This window comes from Felis catus, chromosome A1 (genome assembly GCF_018350175.1).
Source record: "Felis catus isolate Fca126 chromosome A1, F.catus_Fca126_mat1.0, whole genome shotgun sequence".
Classification (NCBI taxonomy): domain Eukaryota; kingdom Metazoa; phylum Chordata; class Mammalia; order Carnivora; family Felidae; genus Felis; species Felis catus.
The window spans coordinates 181,739,834-181,765,749 of record NC_058368.1 but is presented as its reverse complement, the minus strand read 5'-3'; the positions used below and the strand labels follow the sequence as shown (position 1 = coordinate 181,765,749).

Here is a 25,916-nt window from a genome sequence, read left to right as displayed (position 1 = left end):
GGGCGGATGCTTAAACCACCTTGGAAACCACTGCTAGCCCTTAGGTCCTGATGCATGCCCTTTCCATGGGTTAGTTCATTTCCTGTCACAACACCCCTGATGGAGTGTTAGTGCCATTTCTTTGAGGAAAAACTGAGGCTTAAGGAGGTCCCATAACTTGCCTGAAATCACTGAGTCAGTGGATGGGGAGGGTCAGATATGCTCTTCTGCATTCCTCCCTTGTCTCTGTGACTTTGGCATCCTTGTAGCTCCTATTTGCAAGGAGTATTTACTTATTTACTTACTTACTTATTTTAATTATATCAGCACTACTGAGAAACCTGCAGCCAGGAAGACAATAATTTTTTTTCATTTTTTATTTTATTTTATTTCTTTAATGTTTACTTTTGAGAGAGGGAGGGAGAAACTAGGGGAGAGGCAGAGAGAGAGGAGGACCAAGGATCCAAAGTGGGCTCTTCACTGACAGCAAAGAGCCTCATGTCAGGCTAGAACTCATGAACTTTGAGATCATGATCTGAGCCAAAGTCAGCTACTCAATGGACTGAGTCACCCAGGCACCCAAGGAACACAATAAACTGTGCACACCTGCCTAACTGGATTCTAATCCCTGTACCAGATACCTATTCTCAGAATAAGCTTGCCCACTTCAGAAACTACACATTTCGTTTATCTCATTGACATTTTAATTACTGGGTGGGGGAGGGGACACAGCTGAAGCATGCAGTGAGTTTCAATGGCATTACTTTGCTCCACCCATGATGTTTGGCAATCAGGAACCTGCTGCTTGGGAATTTTTTGACATGGCTTTCAACAGGCTGGGATATGTAATTTGAGAGAGAGGAAGAAGAGAAGAAAGAGAAGGAAGAAGAAAGAATATTTGATTTTTTTTAATGAAGCACCTACTATATTCTGGGTACTGTTAGTTGTTTTCTATGTATGGTTACAAATAATGCTCACGGCAAATCTCGAAGAGATTTTTTTCTTTGCCCCCATTTGATAAATGTAACGATTGAGGTTCAGAGATGTTAAATAATAAGGACCAAGGTCACACAGTTAGTAAGGGGCTGACATGATCTGAAACTATCATCTGAAGCCCTTGCTCTTTCATTCTATCAAGAGGCTTTTAAAGAAATAATATGACAGTTGCTTTTAGCCAAAGGGAAATTGGAGGTTCATGACCCAGGACTTCATTCTCACAATGGTGCCATGTCATTTGATAGTAATGAGGATTTTAGGGGCCTGGGTCTGTGGACAGAATGTCAGGTGATCCTGTGAGTATTAAATATAGATCTTCACTTTGGAAATGAAACGAAATCACCCTTGCTATGTGAATTAGTTTAACCAATAGGACATGTTGGCTCATTTGCTTTCTACTTATTAATCTATTAGCGAGTTATCAGACATATAAGGGTAAGATTTAGCTGGAATTTCTCTCTCTTACTTCTCCTTATTGTCCTCTTTGCTCTTTCCCCCTATGCTTGCTCCCAGCATCATGGCCAAATTAGACAGCATCAATTACAAGCTGTCTAATGACCTTGGGTGGTCATTTAACCTTTCCAGACTTTAGTTTCTTTACAAAGTGTTTATAGCAATGGTCTCTCAAACAGTTGTTTTGAGGAGAAAATGAGTTAATGTATGCAAAGTAGTTTCACAATACCTAGACTATAGTAAGCTCTTAGTGAAAGTCCGTGTTATTCCTCAAACCAATAGGTGTCAATCTAGACCTGTTGCAAGGAGCTCAGGGTCCTTTGCTACGAAGCAAATGGAATTTCCCCGATAGAAGATATCACTAATTTTCATCATGATGCCCCTCTCTTGTATGGTTATGTTTAAAATATAATTTTATATTTGTTTTCAGGGACTTTGTTTCTTATTCCATGCTTAGTGGCATCCCGTCTCTCTCTTTTCTCTAAAAATAGTTCCCACACCATGTCTCTGTGAGGCACGTAAGCTGCTGAGCAACCTGGGAGAATAACAAACCTGGTAATGTGGAAAACTGAGGGACAAGGAAAAATAACAATTATGTAGCCTCACCAAATGTTTCTCATCTTGAAAGTGCTTTGAAAACATTAACTAATTAATTAATCAAAAAGAATTTCTACCAATCAGTGAAAACACTCCTTACAATGTTTTTAAGCCTCTTAAAAAGTATTATTTATTCAATGATGTTATCTCTTCAGCTTTTCTTTCTTTCTTTCTTTCTTTCTTTCTTTCTTTCTTTCTTTCTTTCTTTCTTTCTTTCTTCTTTCTTTCTTTCTTTCTTTCTTTCTTTCTTTCTTTCTTTCTTTTCTTTCTGAGAGAGAGACATTTCAGGAGATTTTGCAGAATCTCTGCACAATTATCTCCCTCTTCGCATCCCAGAAAGCATGAGCATGGGAACATACACACAGACACAAAATTTTCTTTTAGAACCAAGCCCCTTGACATTAAACACATTAAAATATTATATAAGATTCTTTAATCTACTCTGCTGACCAGCTTTTTATTGACCTGACAGTAAAGTCGAGACTAGAATTTCTGTTGAGTGTCAAGTATCAATGTGACCTGTTACATCTTTGTATTTTCCTGTCTTCCCCCCCCCACCTGGGAGCCCCCTAAAAGCTGCAACTTTGTTGCCATATTCTTAGAGTCTAGCTACTGTTAGTGCTTCCCCAACCTTAGCCCTATTCTCTAGCCTACAAAATGTAACTTAATCTCTTTGTGACATAGCAGGAGAGTAGTAATAATAATCTTATGTTCATTAATTCAGCAGATATTGAGCATCTGACATTCATTTATTTATATATTCCTATAGCATACACTTTTTCATTGCAAGTCTTTGTGTGAATCATGGTGATGGATTCAAAGATGATCCAGACAGGGTTATTGCATTCAAGGAGTTTGTTGTCCAGCAGGAAAAATAAGGCAAGAACATAAATAATCTTAATATAAGGGGGACATGATGTACACCTTCAACGAGGTTCCTTTAGAAAGATGGGAGAAGAGTTCTGGCTGGGGCATTCAGGGAGGAATTTTGGAAGGAGGTGACACCTGATGGGGGTCTGAAAGAGGAACTGGCCTATGGAAATGAGGGAGGAGATATTGTTCCAGACAGAATGAAACTAAGAAGGGAAACCATGGAGAAAGGAAAATCTACTTGTATGGGAGTCACTGATTTTGACTTAGAGCTGAGGTGCTGGGAGAATGTTAGAGGGCATAATCTGGGAAGTGAGGTTTGGCTCTGTTTGGAAAATGCATGGCATGTACAGCACTCTGTTGTGTCTCCATCAGCAACAGCCATTATTAATCAATCTCAGCACTCAGCATAATGTAGATCCTGTGGATGTGGCCTCCAAAGCCCTCTTGAGACCCCATCCAGTAGTCACTGCTAATCAAATGAATCAAAATGCATTCGTTCAAGAGAGGAAAAACACATGCCACTTCTGAACTACAACATGGAGAGCCGTTTTTTTTCTTTTCTTTTCTTTTCTTTTCTTTTCTTTTCTTTTCTTTTCTTTTCTTTTCTTTTTTAATGTTTATTTATTTTGAGAGATAGAGACCACACTGGTGGGGAGGGGCAGAGAGAGGGAGAGAGAGAATCCCAAGCAGGCTCCACACTGCTAGCACAGAGTGGGACATGAGGTTCGAACCCAGGACCTAATGAACCCAGTGGGGTCATTACCTGAGCCGAACCAAGAGTCGGACACTCAAGTGACTGAGCCACCCAGGAGCCCCCACAACATGGAGATTTGAAACTGATAAGCTGAAAACTCTAGCCTTTACTTTTTTGGCATCAGATAGTAATCAAGCATGGATTCAGAATCAACATCATTAATAACATTTGCTGGTCTACATTATTGTCATCTGAAGATACTCGAAGTTCTGTTGAAATGTGGGTATTTGGAGACTTACCCATGTATTAAATTAAGCCTTCAACATATTTTATATAAAATTTACATTTCGTCTCCTGTTTTTTAATTATCTGGTTATCAGTTTCTGCTTCACGTTATTATTTTCTAACAAGAGCAGCTTGCCTGTTATCTTCTGATTCTCTATGGGTTTGTAAATCCAGACCTGTTAGAATACTACATAAAACTCAAGCACATCGGCTCTGAGCAACTGTGTGAGGGGTTTTCAGGATTGAAATTCCAATGCTATTCCATCTATGTGAGCTGTTCAGACATCATTTCTTTTTATCTGACTGACTTCTGGAAAGATGAATGATTACTCTACAAGATGCAATCTCCACACTTAAGTTACAGAACCAAGACTACCATTCCTTATCCTTTTCTATAGAAGATCTTATGCAAAAATGCAAATGCTGGCACATGTGTGAACTACTCGGCACGAGCTTAATCTAGCTGGTTGAGATCACATTTTGAAGGGTCTTTCCTGTCCTCTCTTAAAAGCAGAAAATCATAGCTTCGACTGAATCTTCAAAAGGATGTTGACAGATCCTGGAAACAAACATGGCAAACTGCAGTGATTTTAAAATGCGCATTTTGTCTCTCCTTCTAAGTTTCCCATCTTTAAGAAAGTAAGACTCTTCCAAAGTGTATACCCTGTAAAGGTTTCTAGGAAATCGAAGGGAATATGTGTTGAGAGAGAATGATCTGGGAAATGGTTGACAAGTTCCTTGCAGTGCTACTTACCAGCAAAAGGAATAAGGCATATCAAAGGAGACGCAGAATCCATAGCTCCAATGACACCCTTTTGGATGGGTTCCCCCACTAGGCTCCATAGGCATCACTTTTCCAATTTGCAGAATAAACTAAATCATGTTCCTTTAGAAAGGCTGTCTTACATGAGTTTAGTTTCCTAGGAGGATAGCAGTATCACTATGCACGGAGTGTTGTGCACACCAAGTGCAAAGAAGCCTCCTCCCTCACCCCACCTCTCCCCACTTCCAGTTCCATGTGCAGAGGAATGTCAGAAGTTCAAGGCAGCAGAATGTAGAGTTCACCACACAGGTTTTGGCATCAGACAGACCTGGACTTGCACCCTAGCCCTATTACTCCCTGGTTGTATGCCTTTGCTGTAAGTGGCTTGCCTTTCAAGAGCTTCTGTTTCTTCATCTATAAAATGGGAATCATGACTGTACCTTCCTCAGAGAATTGCGATGGGCGATAACAGCAGCAATCTCCATGAAAGCAGTCAACATTTCAATTATTAGGGGACTTCTCAAAAAGCTTTCAAGTTCACATCCCAGGGCCAGAGTAGAACGTCCGCCAACATTCCAAGTTTTCAGCACAGTTTTCCTTGAAGATTGCCCTTCATGACTTTCTTAATGGGTTATTCTCATCACGAGTTCAAGATTCTGCTGCTCTCATGAGAAAAATCAAACTAATGTATATGTAGGAAGGGGTTACGGAGAATCCCAGAGAGCTTTCTGCCTCCTGAAACATTCTCTAGGGAATAAATTTATTCTTAGAGTGAAGGAAGGAGGGGGTAGTATTTAACATCTTCTTAACAATCCCTCACTCATTTTATTCATCAGATTTCAGTGCAGGGCAAGTTAATAGCCAAACAAATACAGGAGACAAATCCATAGTCAAGGACTGGTGTGTAGTTACAGCTGGTGTATGTGTCTATAGCTGCCAGGTATGTAAATAGATGAGTACAATTTCTGGATGTTTTTTGTGTGCACCTACAGAGAGGACAGAACAGAGAGATGAATACTAGAAACAGGGTAGAAAATGCATGGAATTGAGATATTTTTCCATATCTAAGCATCTCATTCTTCAAGACTACTAAGAATTCTCATAGGCTGGGAATCTCTGCAGAAGGCTACCTACAGACATCCCATTTTGCAGTAATACTCCAAAATGGAAAAATAGTTAACAAAAGCTTCCTATTTGTAATCAAAGTCTCTCCTTGTCACTGAGCATGCCCAGTAGTCTGAAAGCAGAATTGTACAAAATGCAGTTTCTACTTTGCTCTGGTTTATAACCACTGCTGCTGCTGAAAATTAGCAGGCAGGCAGGCTGAGGCATTGGGTTCAAGATGAGGCCTGAACAGGCAGAGGAACAGGGGCCTGAAGGGAGGTGGAGCCCAGAGGAATGGTAACAGGTAGGAAGGGTGGCGCCATAGCTTTGCTGGTTTCACTGCAGCAGCTCCTTGCTGAGTGAGGACTTCCCTGGTCCCCCCAGCCAGAAACCTCTGAAGATCTTGGATACTCTTGTCTGCCACTCATGACATTCTATACCATGAGTTTGCAGTGAGGAAGTCCTGGGTTTAAAATCTACCTCTGCATTATGACACTAGCTGTGACCTTGAGCAAGTAACTTTCAGTCTCTGAATCTCATAATCCTTGTAATATTTGATGAGAGATAGAAAAGGCACAGCAGTGGCTCTCCCTTTGGACAGTTCCAGATAAAGCCTCCAGCACTGTAGCATGGCTCAACTGTGAATCCCCCAGTGACCACCCCAATCCTAATTTCCCCTGAATTTCTTAAGTCAACCTAGGTTAAAATCCTAGCTCTGTGACTTTCTAGCCATAAGACATTGCGCAAGTTGCTTGTGTGTGTGTGTGTGTGTGTGTGTGTGTGTGTGTGTGTGTGTGTGGAAGAGAGAGGGAGTTTAATGTCTGCCAGGTACTATTGAATAAAACGTAAAATAAAAAATGGGTATATAACTTTGTCCCTGTAGTTTACAGTCAGGTGGATTTGTTTTTATTGGGAGGGGCTTAGTTTCCTTATCTGCAAAATGGGAATAACAACACTTTGCCAGAGTAAGTGTTGTTAAAGTTAACATAAGAAAAGTTCTGAGCAAGGTGCGTGACATATGGGGGAGAGGGTGCTCAGTAGTAGGTTACGAAATCCTAGTGTATGCCTTCCCTGTTTTTGCAATTTTGAATTGTCTGTATCTTCCTTCATGCCATCCCCAGCAATCTGTCTACTTTATTTCCCATGAGCTGCTTTCATGTGGTCTGTGGCTGCTGGATAACACTAGACAAGCAGTAGAGCCTGAGGTCTGGGCTGTGGACTTCAGTCAGACAGACCTGTGTTGGAGTCCTTCTCTGCCACTTATTCAGATGTGTGACCTTGGGCAAGCTACTTAACCTCTGTCAGCCTCATTTTGACTCGTCTGTTAAATGGAAAGGAAAACAGTTCCTACCCTAAGAATCATTATTCCTATTCCAAGAGTAGTTTGTGTGTGTGTGTGTGTGTGTGTGTGTGTGTGTGTGTGTGCATGTATATATGTGTATGAAAGAAGGAGATGGATCAAGAGAAAGTTTAGCATCTGCCAGGCTCTATAAGGTTTATGGGAAATACAATAGACAAATTTCCGTCCTCTTGGAGGTTACAGTCTAGGGGGTTGACTGCACTGAGGAGACATATACTATCGAAATCCTAGCCCAAAAGGCAAAAAAAAAAAAAAAGAGTTATATGATGCCATGATGCCATGAAAGCCCATGGTAAGGGGGATTTGACTCAACCAGAAAGGTCACAGATGGCTTCCCTGAAGAGGTGACAGTGGAACAGAGAGCTGAAGGACAAGTAGGAGTTTGTTACATGAATGTGGAAGGAAGCTATCTTCCTGGGAAGCTCTCACTCAGCATCATTAGCATATGAGCATCATCTTGCTAGACTCTAAACTCAGAATACTGGCATGTGTCTTTGTCATCTTCTGTCACCTCTAAGACAGCGCCTTGAAGGAAGTAAATGCTTAGTAAATATAAATATTTGTTGAACAAGTGGATGTTAGTAGGAAATCAATACATGTTTGTTGAATGAAATAAAAAGTAACTGCTATGCCCTCATCTCATGGCTTTATTTGGATTGCAGTTAAGGAAGACACATAATTTAGTAAAGACAACATGTAGCTTGGAGTCAAACAAACTACACCCCATCATTCAGACCCTTTCACCTTGGGGAAGTAACAGGACATCTCTGTTTCCGTTTCCTCCTGTAAAATGAGAATAAGCATAGCTTCTTTACAGTGTTATTTTGAAGTTTACTTATTTATTTTGAGAGAGAGAGAGAGAGAGAGAGAGAAAGAGCATGCACTTGAGTGGGGGAGGGGCAGAGACAGAGAGGAGGAGAGAGAGAATCCTAAGCAGGCTCTGCATTGTCAGTGCAGAGCCCAATACTGGGCTCAAACCCAACAACCCTGAGATCATGACCTGAGCAGAAACCAAGAGTCCAATGCTTAACCTACTGAGTCACCCAGCCACCCCTACAAGGTTACTTTAAAGATTATACTGGTAAGTATGTAACACTTAATAAAAGGGTTTGCCATTGTGTTGGACAATGGCAAATTGCAGGCATGCAGCTTTTCAAAGATTTGTAGGGTGCTGAAGACAGGCCAGGTACAGCTTGAAAGCCAGAGGGTGTTATCACCCAAACATCCACCGGCCCTTTCTCTTGCTGGAAGTGTCTACAGCTCATCAGTGCACTGTGTTCCATCTCCAGTGTCTGAGTCAGAGCACCAGGTTTGGATTCCCGGATCCACTGGTTGTCATTCACTGGCAGTTGGTAAAATATACTGGGACCTCAGTTTCCTCCTAGGGTTGCTCATATAGTGTTTGGGAAGGATAAAACCAGGTATTTCATGGGCATCAGGTAGCACAGAGCCTGCACAGGATAAGTAACCAGTATGTGTTAGCCGTTACTCTTACCACTGACAGGCCCTCTGGATTTTCTGGCAACTACCTTGTAACTGAATGAGCTTTTCCTGGGCCGGGAATTACTTCCTTTTGGAATTTCCTTTATGAGGGGAAGAAAAGCAAATCCTCTCTGAGGTCTGGATGCCTAGCTTCCCAGCACCACGCCCTCTCGGGCAGGTTCAGGGCCACGGAGCAGTCCAGGTGAGGCAGGTTAGCAGGGACTAAAGGCACTGGAACCTCCGCTTTTTCCCTCAAGAAGCCGCCCAACTTGGCTCTGCCCCCTCTCCGCGCTCCTAACCCTGGAAGGCGTGTTCTGGGTTCCAGCCCAGCACTGGGCATGCTCGCAAGTCAAGGCTGGCTTGGGTCGTCCGCAGGACGCGCCGGCTTGCTATTCCCCCCTGAGTGCAGGGACCCGGGTGCAGCTTCGGTGCGTCAGGTTTCGAAGAACTGAATCCTTGGTGCGTGCAGGCAGGGAACCGAGCCGCTCCTGGCCAACCCCAGAGCGGAGCTGAACTCTGCACCGCCCGGGGTTTGCGCACTCAGTGTCTGGTCTCGGAAACGCCCGGTCGGGGTTCTCTTTGCAGACAAAGGGGTGCACGTGCCCTTAACGCCCCTCTCTCGTAGGCGTGAACCCCTCCCTGGTCCTGTGCTCCGCAGCCCCAGCAGCTACAGCCCCGGCGGCCGCGGCCTGTGCGCGTACTCGGGGCCCAGGGATTGGCTCACACCCCCTATTCGGGGCTGCGCTGGCTGGCTGGCGGGCGGTGAGCGGCGGCTCCGTGTGTGTGTGTTTGTGTGTGTAGAGGCGGGGGGCTGGGGGGCGACGGTGCGCGCGCGCGTGCGTGTGTGCATGTGTGTGTGCGCGTGTGTCTGTGCGGCGCGCGGGCGGGAGCGTGTGTGCGCGCAAGGACTCGCGTGCAGGAGCCACTGGGTGTGCGTGCGTGTGTTATGGGTTTGATTCCAGAGCAGGTTGCACATTGGTCCTGGGTGGCTCGCAGGCTCAGGTCGTGCTTGGGCGTCCTCCTCCTAATCGTTTCCGAAGTAGCAGCAGCAGCAGCAGCAGCAGCAGCAGCCGAGGCGGCAGCGGCAGCAGCAGCTTAGCTGCACAGCGGGAAGAACTGTGCAGAAGCGAGCACCGTTTGGGGAGTCCGGGGGGCGGGTAAGAGGGAGGAGGGGGAAAGCCTGTCTTGGTCTTTGGGATTATTTTTCCCCTTCTTTCCCTCTTTCCTGAGGGTGTGTGTTGCCCCCTCGAAGTGAAGGAATTTTGCTCCAAAGCGAGCTGGGACCGAAGACTCTAGGCTAAGTTATCTCTCTATGTAGATGGTGTCAGGGAGCGAAGCTACTGACCGAGCCGCTGGTAAATGTTTTTCACTTCTTACTCTTTAATGCTGAAGGCTTTTTCCCCCCTTTTCTTTCTTCCTTGTTTCCTTTCTGTTGCTCCTCATTCTGCAATCGCTCCTGAATCAGCTGCAGTTCTCTTTTCTCTCTCTCCTTGCGTTTGTGCAGTTTGCAACTTGTTTCGTGGTTTTCTGTGTATTTTTTTTTTCTCCTTCATCCTCAGATGAATGCTGGAACATTTAAAATCGGCACTTCGGGAGGTCATCATTAGTTGCATGAGTTTCAGGGGGGAGGGGAAGGATTGGTAGAGCAGACTGTTATTTCTCTGCAGAAGGACTGCCGGTTTCTCTCTAATGTTCATCGCAATTATAGGGATTTTTTTTTAGGATGCATTTTAACGTTGCATTGATGTTTAAGGTTATCCTTCTCCAGGATTACAATGCATTTTGACTCAGTTTTGACAGCATGACAGATGCCAGTGATTCCAGAACTACTGTATGGTACATGCTGGCTAAAATATTCAAAATTGGGGGAAGGATCATTTGCATTCCAAAAGAGAATTTCTTAAAAATGCTGGTTTGCATCACATTGGTGCAGATTTTCAGGAGGCAATAGACACCACTACTTAATGTTGCTTGCGAAGATAATAAACATATAAGTGGTTTAGTGTATCACATACTGTCCTGTTCTCCAGTGATTGAGCTATTGCTAAATTTACTTAATAATAAATTTAGGGCTGTGGAGAAGAAGAGAGATTGCTGGTATGGTTTTATTCAAAATTGTGAGATGTGTATAGCAGTATCTAACGCCAAACCAGCCCTCTCTTAGATCTTACTTGAAGTGGCATCATGTCAATTGGGGAGGGGAAGGGCAGTTTCTACCATACACATGGAATAAAATTATTTAAAATAGCCAGCATAATGCATGCAAATTGAACTCTAACTCTTTTCTTAAAAATAGAACTGACTCTGTAACTCTTGCTTCCAGGATCTGTTTTAAATATTATTTAAAAATTAATATACAACAGTTCTTTAATGTGTTGCTATCATTTAAGTTCTTTGGAGGGTTCTTAGCTGTTACCATGTTTAATTTGTTTTGCTCTTTCCCCCCCCCTAAGTTTTCAGTTGCAGTTCAGTAGAGAAACTGATGGGTCAGTAAGTAAAGGCAAATCAGCAGTTTAAAAAGAAATCAGTTTATAGTTGTAAAATTTCTGCTAAGCCATGGGAAAATGAGCTACAATAATGACAACATAAATGTAGGGAGGGAAGTCTGGGATAGAGCAGGTTGTATTTTTGATATGTATATTATTATCTTGAGGAGCTCTGAACTCTAGACTGAGATGAGAATATCCAGTTCAGGGGTACTCTGAGGCTCACAGATTTTATAAAGGGAAAGTACTGTTATTTAAGGAAGCCTGTTTCTGCTTTGTGGTTGCCACATCATGGAACAGCGGGTTACCTGTGTACAAAGAATATGTTTGCAGTAATACTGTTAAACTTTGTTTTAATGTAAACTTAGCTGCTGTTGGAAGAACAGCATAAAACAGTGCATGCAGCCTGTTCAGGACTGAAGAACAAAAACAAAGTGTAAATTCACTCAACTGGTCAGACCCTCTTTTTCATAGAGGAAATCCAAGACACCATGCAAATTCACCTGTTCTGGGTTGCCTGTGTTGACAAAGGCTTTTCTTGAAACTGTGGACAGGATTCCTGAGATCTAAAGCTTATTTCTACTTTTGTAGTTTGCTGATGGTAATAAGGCATTTTATTTAGAATGAAAGCTCAGCTTACTCATAGGTCCTTTGAGATGGCAAAATTGCTATTTTAAAATATTTTCAAGGACCCTCGCTTGAATTTACCATTTTGATCAAGTTTTGGGAAGAGGGGGGAGGACTCAACTTCCATTAATTAGCATCACAGCTGTCTTTGAGTGAGCATTTGTTTTGTCTGGGTACCAAAGAAAAATGAATACATATAGTAAACTATGATCCTGAGTAGCCAAGTCTTCTAAAGCATCATGATTTTCTCATTCTAGGACCCAAACCAGAGAGCAGTTTGCCCCATGCTGAGCAGCTGTATTATTTCTTTGGCATATTCTACACACATGGGCACAAACACCTAACTGCCCAGGCTAAGGACTCATTTTATGTGGCCTATGGGGCAAGATTTCTAATTGTTATGTAATGTATTCAGAGCATGAATTCACTTAGGAAACATCACAGTTAGCTTCAGCACCAGCATCTTTACTAGCTGGGAAGACCGAGAGAGTTCATTGATTTAACGAACATACTCTTTCCTACTGAGGTGGGTTTTTACCCACCCACCCCTCTTTGTGCTTCCAGTTTCCTGGCAACTTCTGATAAGCTTGGAGAATTTATGTTAAAATATTAAACATACCTACATTTTGGGTGTAGTGCCTGGTTAGATGACTGTTCAACCAGTGGGATTTGTAATTACTCTTCTATGGGTCTGTGTGGTATAGTGTTTGTGGCCTGTCAGTGGTTTTATTATTATTGTTATTATTACATTTTCCATTGAATCTTAACTAAGCTCATTTTAATTTTCTGTGCCTTGTATTGATCTCAGGTTATGTATCAGAGTAATTCCATATTTTTATCATGCTTGTTGATAAATGAGCGAGTTTACTTTCAGTTGGTGTTTGTGTTGAATTTCTGCATTTCCAAACATCATGGGGAGAAGGTAACTTAGTTTGGGGGAGAAGGCTATATATAGAAAGAGACTGTTGGCTTATGGAACTTGACAGTCACATTTGCCTCTATTATTAGGGTTCCTATTTTCATTTTGATAAGAGTGGAGGTTTCTCTGCATGTATGAGGTGTTTATTATGCTAGAGCTACTGAATGTTTCTTAAAAGTAATTGCTATCCTTTTCATTGTGTAATTGAATGGAACTTCGAACTACTTGTGTGTTCTTAAGGAAAACCTGTATTGGCACGCTTTTCCTTTGTTTTCTATTCTCTGTAGACTAATTTTGAGAAGTGATTTTTGGTGAAATACGGTCAAGGTCATTGGCAAGGGCCTTTATCCCTCCCTACTTAAGAACTCAAACTTAAATTCAAAGTCAGATTTAAAGAGACAAAACTTACATCAAGCTACTACCTCAAATGGGGCTATGTGAAAAAGTATATGTTTTGTCTCTCATCACTTTGGGTAAAGCAAAAGTTTTGTTGTTAGTAGTGCTGATCTACTCATGGTCAGAAACCTCCATTCTGCCCTTACAGTGCACACACCAAATTGACAACCTTCAGGGGAGATGGCAAGAACGTTTTTTTGTGTTTTGTTTGTTGTTGTTTTTTTTTTTTTTTTTTTTTTTTTTTTTTTTTTTTTTTTTTTTTTTTTTTTTTTGCAGGGGGCTAGAAGGCAGGTGGGTGTCTTTTGATATGTTCCAAATGGAAAGGGACATAGCAGTGTTTCATAAAATGTGATATAGTATCTAATTAGATAATACCTCATTTAAAATTTGTGAACCCAACAGAAATCTTAGAAGTCTTTTGTGGTGAGAGCAAATAGTAGCTGTTTCAAAGTATCTCTTTGTGCTACGTTCCTATTTTGTTTATAAAAGGAACATTCACATTGTTCAAAACTTTGTTGTATTGGTAACATATTTTTTTTAATTCATTTGGATTATTTTCTCTACCTAACGAATATAAAATACTTTTTTTTTACTTAAGGTAATAATTTTAGCTGTGTTAAGAGTACCCTACTCTTGTTTCTGAAAGATTTCATAAAGTTGAAGAGGTATAAAATCTTTTCTCTAAAATTCATGTTACTCAGTGCCCCAGTCTATTTAGTATACTATGTACTACAGTGTGATTTTGCACTTGAAATATTGCAACCTTTTCTTCTGAATTCTTATTAAGAAAAAAATGGCACACCTTGAGAAATAGTTTGTAAATAAAGTTCCTTCATTTTTGCTGAAGGACTTTAATTGGCCCACCCCCACTAAATGTAGAATTAGAAGCCTTTTAGACCGAAAGGATTATCAGGGGAAAAAAAAAAACGTACAGTTCTGTGCTGTTCGGCAGCAGTGTGCATGAAAAGAGAGCGGGCGTTTCAACTCTTTTCATCTAAGTTTAGTGAATAGATCTAGAGAGTGAATAATACAGTTGTATGTTAAAATGAAATCTATTTTCCCAAGTAAAGACTCCCCACGCCTCTCCCTGGACAATATGAATTGAACTTTGACTCTGGTGGAACAGTTTTCCTGTGTTCCTCATCTCATCACTGCTCTGTGGCTCCCACCAGAATATTGGTGATGGGTGCTAACGATACCGCATCTGTCTGGGGAAAGTGTGAGTACTTGGTTTGGGAGGAGAGTGGTGATTTCTTTAGAAGTTGCCACTTCTCTGGCCTTGGCTGCAGTCCTTCTGGAGGAGGCTTTGTGCTTCTTGCTATTTATTTAGATCACCTGTGAAGACTCCCCCCCCCCAAGCTCCCCCTTTCATTAATGTAGTTCAGCCGCAGGTTATTGTAATACAAACAGGATGCTAGATTTCTCAGTTTGGCTGTCCTTATTATTGTATTAGTTGGTGATTTCTGAAATGTGATGCAGATCTGTAAAAGTTTGGAACTCGGCTTTCCAGAAGACATTCTGCTTAATTGTTCTGATGACTAAATGATTTAACTAGATAGGCTCAAGCCTGTTAAAAAAAAAAATATCAGAAATTTTCTATGATCCATTTCTGTTCATATGGCCTTGGTAAAGTGCTTGTTTTTTAAGTTCTATAAAAGGGAGTTGTGGACTCTGTAAAATAAAGGACTTATTTATGAATTTGGTTCAAAAGAATAAATCATTTCTTTTGTTTATTTAGGTTCCCCCAAACTTCCATTGAAGGAGGCAAGGGTTAACATTGGAGAATAGAATTCATATGATGAAGATCAGACCGATACTAACAATAACATACTGATTTTAAATCTTTAGAGAGGACAATTCTACAGAGGATTCTTTTGGGAAAAGCTTATGTTTAAATGTCATTTTTATTATTGCTTAGGATTTAACTGATACTCAGTGTTTTGACATTTCTCCTACTTTAATTACAGGAATAAGGGTATCTGTGGAGAAAAGAAATATATCATTAAGTAGAAATGATTTTGGCAAAGGTTAAAAAAAATCCCACAATGTAAAATAACCATTTCACAAATTTGTATAAGCTGCTTGCTATATTTGTGACACATTTTTTTTAAAGTGCCACTTGAAAATTGCATTTTGAATGTTAGAAATAGTCAAGTTGGGTTCTTAGATGATTTCTAAGAATGAAACTGAACTATTAGAGAAGATAGTTATGTCCGTGCATATGGCTAAATAGTAGACATCTACATAGCTAAAATCATAGTTATTATTGGAGAACTCATTGCAACAGACTTTGTGATCTTAGCTGTGATAATTTTTCTGAACCATTTCAAATGTAAGAGTATATGGTTATATACTACACATTTCAGTAGATATTACTTACAAAGAACATGGGCAAATTAAAGCTGCAGGAAAGTATTTCAGTCTTTCAGTCTTTTTTTTTTTTTCTTTCAATAAACCATTTTTGGATTCCTAAGACAGGTCAGGTACTGTGCTCATATAAGAGCTAAATCTTATGGTAAGAGTAATTTGATGCCAAAAGTATGTCTAAGAAAGTAAATGGATATAGGGGAGCGTGCTTATTTTAAACTACAAGATAAAACTTTGTTCTTTGTATCACTCAAGAATATATCAGAAAGGTGACTTAATTTAATTTTGCCTTAGGATTTGTTCAGGCAATAATTGTATACAAACATCTGCTCATTCTCCACCATCTACTATGCCCAGCTCATTTTCACTCATGTAGTTTGGTGTGGTATGACGCCTGAAATTGGAGATGCGAGTTCAAGTTTAGCACTACCTGCATGGATTTGATGGAAGTGTGGGGAAGGGCAATGTGGTGGGAAGGGAATGCAGACCAGAGGGAAATGTATTCTGTAGGTGGCTACTATTTCCTCATGGTAATAATCATGCCATCAGTTTTATTTTTAGCCTGACCTAACTTCTTGAGAAGACACAAACTGCTTCTCTATATTTTAACCCTAGGAATAATAATGTAATTATTACAAAAACATTTCACAGTGGTTAGGACTCTGCAATTTGTGTGACCCAGCATCTAATTTTTCTCCTCTCTAATCCTGTTTATATATCCCCACACATAATCAGACTCAGTCAGATGAAACCAATTACTAAGGGGGGAAAAATCAAATTTATTTATTATATTTATTGGATGTGTCTGTTGCTTAATTATCCATTGGCGAATTTACATGTGGCCACAGAGAGGGCTGTGGATGAGTGTGGAAAAATGATCAATCATCACTTCCACAGTCCAGAGGAGACTGCCAACAAAACAAGGAAAAAAAAAACCCAAAAAACAACAACAGCATAAAAAACTATCCTTTCTCATTGCTTCAATGTAGGGAACTAAAACTGAGAAGAGTCACCCCCAAATGTATTTGGCTTGACGTAGGAAAATCTGTAAAACATTGGGAGTTATCACTAGCAGACTTTTTCCAAACCACTTGATGATAATGTTAGAAAGAAAAGTAAGGAGTTCTGTAACACTTTGAAACAAATAATGATTTAGATGTTCCAAGGTGTGTGTTGGAAATCTGGCTTGAATGATTCGACAAGGCAGATGACCAAGCCCACGCGTTGGCTGTGTGACGGAGCGTGGGAATCTGAGGAAGTATGGTGGTCTGGGATCGGATAAGGTGATAGGCAGGGTGGTGTTTGCAAAGTTATTGACCAGTACATGCTACTCTACCGAGGGAATGCTAAGACAGCACTCCTAAGGCAGTGAATTAAAATAGATTTTGTGTTTGGTCTTTGATGGTAAAAACATACACAGACTTTTATCTTTATCTCTTGTGTTTTTGTTTAAAAGAATTCCTTACCTCAATCCAATCTGGTTTTCGTCTCTTTTTTTTTTTTTTAACCCCCGTCTACTTTTAAGAGGATCGATCTTCACAGCTTATGTCTTATTTTTTCCCCACTTGCTCTCATAATACATTTTTGGAAATTTATCATTGTGGAAGTAGCTTTTTAAAATAGATAGCAACTGCAATAGCCATTATTTCAAGTAAATGTGGCAAGCCTAATTGTTAACAGAAGCATCATCTTATTTCTGTAATTCTTCAATTTCAGACCTCTGAATTTTTATAAATCTGTCCTATCCACACCCCCAAGGTAGAATGTGTATACAAACTTAAAAGGAAGAAAATAAGCCACTTTTGAACTTGCGGCATTTGGAGATTGTCTGCAAGGCGATACTGAATGAATTGTGTTTTAAGAATTACAGCACGCCATTAATGTATCATTTAAAGAAGACAATGAGTAAATTATTATTTATTGTTAATTAACATTTATTTGGGGCTGCTTCTGTTGAAGAAACTATTTAAGCATTGTAGATGATGCTTTTCTCACATTTGAATGCAGAGAAATTAAAATGGCACGTTGAGTCTTGAGAATTGAGAGGGAGAGGGAGTTTTATACCTGTTGACATAGCAAGAAAATTTTAGAGGTGAGCTACATTTTGCATCTATTCTAATCTATGTTTTAAAAGTTATTCTGTAATAGATTTATTACAGAATAAAAGTTTCTCTCACCTGGATTCACTGCAGAAGCCAAACAGTAGCTAGAGAGACTGAACTCCACTTTCTGCAACAGTGATTTTTCACTAAGCTATTCCCTAAGGCCACTCTAGGTATATGAGGGGCCGCACTTCTTTTTATATGATTTGTGTATGTTCCCATAGATTGTGAAGTCTATTCCTGGGCAATTTTCAAGTTAAAATTGTGTTACGGCTACCCTGAAGGTTGTCATTTCTTGGTTTTTCTCTTGTCAGTTAATTCATAAGTGTTTATTAATCCCCCATGGGGTGTATGCAGAGTCGTACACAGTTTAGGTATTGTGTGTGTATATGACTGATCTCTGGTCTAGAAGCTTACATTATATAGGCAAAAGTACCGTGATGCGTGTGTGCATGTGTGTGTGTGTGTGTGTGTGTAAAGTAACATTTTAATTACAGAAGTTGGTTTTTTTCTTGCCTTTTCTTTTGTTTGTTTTGTTTTGTTTTGTTTTGACTAGCATTGCCCTCGAACTCCAAATGTATTTACTTTGAGGAAAGCATAGCTTCAGGTGAGGTTAGAGACATAACTTCTGAGCTTTCTTTTCTTTCTTTCATTTTTTGTTTTTGTTTTTATTTTTATTTTTATTTGGATATCTAATAACAGACATATCTAAATAAAGAGTAAAAACGAAGGACAAGTATTAAAATATGGATCTTTGCCACGAGGAATCAGATCATGGTTAACATCTAGGTTTGAGAGTAAGGACAAATCTTGATGCTTGTCATTTTTAGGATGTGCCTGTTACCTGTGTAAATTCAGTCAGTGAATGCCTGAATGACTCCATACCCCACAGCCGTCAACTTATATTCTTCATGACCAATGAATCAATTTATCATTTACCTTTCTTTTATGAGTGACTTTTGGAAGATTATAGGAATTGGGACGGAAAGAAAATTTTCAAGTGTTCCCAAAATACCATAGATGAAAAATGCTCTCTAACGGAATATTTTCCCTGTTGAACTTGAAAGCATAGTGAATATGGAGGTTCAGAGAGTTAATTTTCAAAACTTGTTCACTCTCTTAGATTCATCTTTTATCAGTCATTTGTGGGAAGGGTAATAGTCTTGAAAAGTACCAGGTGAATAGCTCTGAAAGTAGAAGGCATCGGAGGAGTACATAGAGACACTGACCCTTTCCACAGCCCTAGGTAATAGCTTCCAGACTTCAGGCAGTCAGCTCTGACTTTTGATATCACTGGTCAGTCTCTTGATTAATGCTCATTTTTCCTGTGATTTTCAGGATGTGCATATCTCATTTCCAGCAAATCATAGATACATCAAAATTTCTTTTCCATCTTCTGTTCCTTGTTGATCTGAATCACAGAAGCCATGGCTGAGAAAAATAGGAAGGGTCTTCACTGATGTATTCCTCATTTAAACTTTGATTGTTGACTCTTCCTGTTGGGTACATGAATTTCCAAGGATTTATGAGATCACTTACCATTTGCTGCTGGGGTCCTTCTGGATGGGAGGCTTCCTAGTCTCTGTGAAAACGAATGTTCTTTACAACTCACAATATTGCAGGAGCTCTTAATTTATTTTTCAGCAGTTTATAAAATTAACCAACACAGAATAAGAGCACAATTGGAATTATTATTTTTGATTGTGGGATCAAGTTATATTCTTGCTTGTAATTTACACAGACTAATTCTGGTTAATGTAAACAGAAAAGGAACTTTAGGATATTGGGAATTATGGAATCACCAGGAAAGATGTGGAACCTGGCACTTCTTCTGCCACTGCATACTGGGTACCCAGCTGGAGCCCTCCACATCCCTGACACTGGGCTCTGCCACTGCCATTAGTATCAACCAGCACTACTGCCGTGGATATGGCTGTTGATACCAGGCCTGGAAGGAACCCCTGTCCTTTCTTTTGGGAGTCCCTGGCTCTTGTTTCAAAGTTCTGGGCTGGTGCATCCCTTCACTTGGCTGCATCTTGATAAACTCTTCATACCCCTGTAACTAGGAAGTCTGGGAAATCCATACTCTGACCCTTTCATGTTCTATAATGAGATAAGAAGATTTCGATTTCCAGCAAGATATAAGTGGAATTTCCTCAAAATAAAAACAATCAATCAATCAATCAATCAATAACCAACCAGGAGGGGGAGATGTCAACAAAACAGATAAATGAAGAGCCTCCAGCAAATATTTACCATTATCCTATGAGTGACTTTAGGGTTTTAAGGGAGGGATGACAAGTGGCTTGGTGTATAAACTTGAAAGACGACTAGCAGTGAGAACTTCTCTCTTGCTTAAAATCAATTGGTGGACATTTCTGTTTAGTATTAAGCATAACTCCTTAGATTTTGGCACACACCAATTTCAAATGCTTGTTACGTAGAGCTTTATCACCAAGCCTCATATTAAACAGTTATCCATTTGAATTCTGCTCCTGATGAAGTTAAAGATAATTTACCTCAAATGAGCTGAAGTTTGCCTATGTATAAATATGTAAAGTTGACAAATGGTCTGAGAAATAGGTAAATGGGATTTGCTTGAAGTACATGTGGAGAACATCTGGATGTCTGTGTGATTGCTTGTAAGCAAATTAATAGGAATTCTGGAGAATAGATCAGACCAACTTTCTACTTATAAATTGGTAATATTGTGGTACTTGAAAGAAGCAAAACTGCATCCTCCCCCCCCCCCCCACATAATTTAGACTTTCCAAGGCTTAAATAGGTCTTCCTCACTAAATTATTAGTAAACCTAGTGACATATATAACCCAGGCAAGTAATCCACATCTCTAGTAAAACTTTGGCATCTAAAGGCTCAGTCTTTTATTCTTCAATTCCAAATTAATATTTATCCTCCCATCACTGTCTCCCAAGGATTTTGAGAATTAATTAGAAACAAAATCACTTTTAGCCCTTGGATGTTACATTCTGTGCTGAAAAAATATGAGATACTGAAGTGTTATTAATAATGACAAAGGTTCATCCAATAAAATAATCCAACTGGCTGAATTCTCACATGGTTGGTATTTTCTAATATAAATTACTATAGGATTAGATAGTTAAATATTGAATATTGTCTCATTTAATGCAGTTCCATGAAATATTAATGATAATGATGGTTCTCCAGTTTGGGGAATAGGCTGATTTTTTTTTTTCTAATAGCTTTGGCTGGTACTATAATGCATTTTACAAAATGATAATGAAGATATTTAAATGAAAGTGAAGCAAGAAATAAATGGCCACTGAATTGATAGATTTCAAACAGGTCAAACGTCACAAAATTTTTTAGTCTTTGTATTACATAGTTTTTTCTCTATTCTAATGATACCACTGTGATCATTGCAGATAGTTTGAGAATTTGTTAAAAGAACAGATTTACCCTATTAGGCCATGGAAGTGGAATACCGTTGATGTTGTTTAGTTGGCATGAGGTGTTAAGGTCTGAAAATTGGATTGGGCTTTGAAGGAAGGTTGGCCATGTTGAGTGTGACAGTTTAAAATAGGATTGTTCACCAAGTTAAAAAAAAGAAAAAAAACAAAAGAGAGGGAAAAGTGGTGGGGGGCGGGGGTGGGTGGGTGGAGTGGGGACAGTGAAAGAGGAGAAACATTGACCAAATAGCCCCACTGGAGAGCCTTAGGGCTGTTTGCAATCAACTAAGGATTGAAGTGAAAACTTGTTAATTAAGATTTTTGTCTCAAGGTTTTTTTTTGTTTTTGTTTGGTTTTTTGTTTTTTTAATATTCCTTGTTTTGACTTTCCTTCGTGATCTTGATTCTGGCTCTTCTGTCTCAAATTAGTGAACTGAGATGATAAACAGGGTAAGTGACTATTATTGAAATATTTTGTTATGAATACACAATAGGAACTTATACCATTGCATCAAATTGATTTAAATTGGGTGTGAGGGTTTTTTGTTTTTGGGTTTTTTTTTTTGTTTTGTTTTGTTTTTTTTTAATCTCTTCTCCAGAGGGGAACTTCAGTGTTCTGTGAGATGATTTTATTGAAATTGCAGTTATCCTTGTTTCAGACCTAGTAATTTGACAGTTGAAAAGCTCCCTTTTTTGTTCTGTGTAGTTAATGTATGTGGTGTGAGTGAATACATTTTATTTTAAAAAAGTGTTTTGGGGTAGCATTCTTTTAGCAAACTTACTCCTTGATAAAGGAGCTGGCTGTAATTTGGGGAAATGACTGTTTCTTTTTCTTTAGTTGTTAGATAATTGCTCTTTGTATACACTGTGGAAATGTTCATATAGACCAGTGACAAAGCCTAGCAGATGTACGTGCAATTATCTGGAATTTAAGTAAATTTTGCATCTGATACACACAAAGCAAAGGCTTTGTCCAAGCAGGCTCGCAGAGTGGCGTGTGGATTGCTGTGAACACAATGAGTAGATTTTTAATGGACAACAAATGGGACTATTAGTAAGTCTTGTCTTTTACTTGAAAAGACACCCGCGTTAGGCAGGGCTTACAACTTATTCATATTCATAGTTGGTTCAGTTCTAAATATGACCTTTAAAACTGAAAAACATTTTTAAATGTTTAAAACGAGATGTGTAGCAGTGTTTTTATGGGAGTCCCATTCGTAATTTTCCGGAAAAAAAATGGATGGTGAAATAAATATTTGTTTCATATTTCAATGTTAGTTTTTTTTCTGACTGTTGAGGAGAGCCTTCACGTATTAAGAATCTAAAAATGTAAAAGGGAGTTTCATATTATAAATAAATCATGCTATAGATAAAAGATAATTACAATGTTACTTTAACAACCTCAATTCACAAGGGGGACCATAAGAAAGAATATATGATAGGTCCAAATTTTACGTCATATTATAAACAAAAGAGATCTAGCCAGTGGACTACTACTCTGCAAAAACCTCTTTTCTGAGTTTTGTTTGAGATGAATCCTTTCCACTGTGTATTTTTTTCTTGTTGTCAGACTTACGTAAGTTGGATATGTGAAGGCTTAATCTTTTTCTCCATATTTATTCTTAGAAAATATTAAATGTATGAAGCTTCTTGGATTCTCTTAAAGGCCTTTAGGTCTTGGGGGGGGGGGTTAAATCATTTTTACTTCCAGTGAGAGGTTACAAATAATTGGTCCAGTGGAATTCTTACTTTATAGTTTGAAGGTGCTCCATGCTATCCTGGCCTTTGAATGAAGCAAATTTCAAAAGTAACTCAGGCAACATAAAGGCGTGCCTATCTTGCTCACTTTCTGCTTTCTTCTCTAAAATGGAATCTAATAATAACTGGAGACCTTTTCTAATTCTTTTAAAAATCAGAAGCCTCCAGGGGGTCTCAGGGTTGAGTAATTATTTGAAAAAAAAAAAGTAGATAAAGTAGATTTGGGAAGAAATTTTTAAGAAAGAAAGGGAGAGCCTGACAGCAGTATTTTAGGCTCTGAATTAGAACAAGACAGATGTGCTGTTACTGGAATATCGTGTCCACAAAATATGCCTCCACCTTAACCACTTTTCAAAAAACAAAACACTAAACTTCTTAACTAAGTGCTTTTTATAGAATTGCAAAAATGACAGAACTTACTCAGATGCGCACTGCCAGATGATCTGTGTGTTCTACAATCTCTCCGGTGCTGTTCATGACCTCCTCACTCGCCTCTCCTTTCCCCCACCCCTGCTTCCATTTCTTAAACTATCAAAGGCTATCTTTAGGCTTGGAGAGAAACCAGGTGCTTTCCTTGGTATTTAAGCAACTTGCTATTTTGAAATTCCCTTAGAGAAATGTGAGCATTTTTATTTCTGTGTCTTGAAGCATCCCTTTCCCTTTTCTGAAGGAGAAGCTGCTTATATAATACCCAGAAGCAGACCCTTGGGAACCACCGAACTATTTTATAGATGTTTTGCAGGAAAAGGAACGCAAGTGCTCCTGTGTCATTCATGGCCTCCCATGGGGGGTCTCAATTTGAGGTATTTGCACAATAGCAGATTCTCAGAAGGATAAATATATACAAATCCATCTTTCAAATTGAGTGGAATCAGTAGGAAGCCGCACCTAGGAGGATGAGAGCCCACTAATAGCTCAGCCCGAAAAAGATTCTTGAACAGTTCCACAGCCAGGGCCCAACTGTCAGCAGAGCTTGCCAGGGAGACAGATGCTGCGGTTGGAAGACAGTTTTCCTCAGTTAGATATTGTGTTCTTGTAGATGGCCAACCATGACTCATGGGGGAAACCAGAGAGAGAGAGAGAGGAGAAGAGAAGAGTAAATTAATCATTTTATTAATCCCTATTTAGAATTCAGTCATGTAACTAAATGTCAACCTGGTGAACTTTCCATGAAACCAGAAGGGCTGTAAGACAGTTGCAGGGTTTGAAAGTTATGCCAGGTGATAAAGGCGTCTAATTTAACCTGCAGATTAAATGGCTGACACAGTTTCAGAAGGATACCTGTGGAAAATAGTAATGCAGGAATTATCTCATAATCCAGGCTCAAAGAAAGCATGCTTTCGAAGGATTGAAAAGACTTGAATCACTTTTCCATGAGAGATAAGTTGGTTCTCTGTTCACTGTTTCTGTATCTGTGTGTATTTATGTATAAAAGGTATGTTTGTGAAAGATAATCTTTTCCTCACTATTCTCCTCCTTCCTTTGTACCTCTTTCAGTACGTATGTGATGTGATATGATGTGTGTGTGTATGTGTGTGTGTACAAATAACTTACCTACACAGAGGTGATACATTAAGCCCAGGTTGCTGGTGTACCTTGAAATACCAGCTTTCATGTACATCGGTCAGTCACCTTCAGATCTCTTAACTCTCCACCACAAGCAGCTGGTTAGATCAAAGCAGAATATCTACTGTCTGAAAGACAGGGAAACTCAGTTTTTGTAACTCATGGCTCTAGCCAGATTGTGAGTTTCCTACAGATTCCCAGAAAGGGTTAATACTGTAGGTAGTGGTTTTAGCTTTTCTTCTATTTTACTTTTTTTTAATGTTTATTTATTTATTTTGAGAGAGAGCACGCAGGAGCAGGGGAGGGACAGAGAGAGAGGGAGACAGAGAAGCCCATGCAGGCTCTGCCCTGTCAGCCCAGAACCCTAGGAGGGGCTAGATCTCATGAACTGTTAGATCATGCCCTGAACTAAGATCAATAGTTGGATGCTAAATCAACTGAACCACCTAGATACCCCTCTGGTTTCCTTTTTTAAACTTTTCTCATTTCCTTTGAAAAGAAACAAGAGTTTGGTACAGTTTCCCTCATTGTCACATGTTTGGGTCTGAGGAATTGAGGCTCCCTTTGAGCCAAGTTTCACTCCTAGATCTACTCTGTAGGTCTCCAAAACTGAAATAAGCTATGTGTTTGAGTCCCTGACAGCAGCCCTCTGCCAAACTTTTGATCTACCATTTTCAGAAGTGTCCCTTTTCAGATCTGCATGTCCTTCATGAGTTGGGATGGCAGATTGCCAAAAGGTGTGTGTTTGAGGAAAAAGCAGGCTTTTATTTTGTCCCTATAACCAGCTATTTGGAGGGTACTCTAGGCACTGGAAATCACAGCTGTGGAGCCAATTTAGAGAGAGTAATTCACAAGTGACTTATGGGAGAAGTAGGCTGCCTTCTTGAGCCCCCATGCCTGTCTGGCCAATATGGAACTGTCTGAGATGAGGCTCTTCACCTCGGGGTTTACGTGTCTTTCACTGTATCTCATGTCAAATCAAGCACTAAGAGACGATCCTGTCAATCTGTAGCACTCTCTGGAGAACCTGGGGTCTCGCAGGCCCTGGGTCATATTGATCCTTGAGTGAAAGTGCTTGCATTTCTTCTGAGGTTTAGCAAAAGAATGATGACATTTTTCATTTAACCGTTTCAGACACTTACATGTGAATGCACAAAAAGCTGAATCATTCTTGTACACATGCCAGAGAGGTTTCTGTATTTCACATCGCTTTACACATAGTATGTTCTCGATAAATATCTGTTGAGTAAAAGCAACAAAGCAATGTCGATTTCTTTTCCTTTGAAAATATGGGAAGAATGTACTATGTGATTTTTTTTTTCTGTTTAACAATGACTGGCTGAATGAGTTATCTTGGTCTCATGGATATATAATAATGTTTTATCATTATACTTCCTTTTATCAGTACAGAAATTGACACAAATAAGAATGAAGGGCATATTAACGTATCGAACAATAAGTTTGTGGCACAATTAGGGTTAATAGCATCCTGAATTAGCTGTCCATCAAATGATTAATATGAAGGTATTTTAAATCTTTTTTTTTTCTTTTTATCCTTCCTGTTAATTAAAACATGCTATGGGGTTACTATATAGGAGTTACAAAAGTAGTCATCTTTTCTGGCATGAGAAGATGCACCATTACTACTTCCAGTTTATGAAGAAAAGCCAGTTACATCAT

General features: G+C 39.5%; 1 protein-coding gene and 1 long non-coding RNA gene across 8 annotated transcripts in view; one reads left to right on the top strand and one right to left on the bottom strand.

The window, feature by feature from the left end:
• Nucleotides 1-25,916, top strand: part of TENM2 (teneurin transmembrane protein 2) — a 2,391,334-nt gene that overhangs the window by 1,141,051 nt on the left and 1,224,367 nt on the right. The window contains exon 1 of one of the 5 annotated variants that reach the window (XM_019839174.3): nucleotides 9,557-9,941. The exons of the other annotated variants lie outside the window; for them this stretch is intronic. The gene's annotated coding sequence lies outside the window, so the exon portion shown is untranslated. Of the gene's footprint in view, nucleotides 1-9,556; nucleotides 9,942-25,916 lie in introns of those variants that run through there. 5 annotated transcript variants of the gene reach the window in all.
• LOC109503243 overlaps nucleotides 17,611-25,916 on the bottom strand; it is a 94,404-nt gene continuing 86,098 nt past the window's right edge. The window contains exons 8-11 of one of the 3 annotated variants that reach the window (XR_006587148.1): nucleotides 25,379-25,475; nucleotides 24,225-24,364; nucleotides 23,559-23,723; nucleotides 17,611-18,979 (exon numbers count right to left, since the gene is read on the bottom strand). This is a non-coding gene — a long non-coding RNA (uncharacterized LOC109503243). Of the gene's footprint in view, nucleotides 18,980-21,133; nucleotides 24,365-25,378; nucleotides 25,476-25,916 lie in introns of those variants that run through there. The other 2 variants (XR_006587144.1, XR_006587147.1) reach the window with 2 other exon arrangements.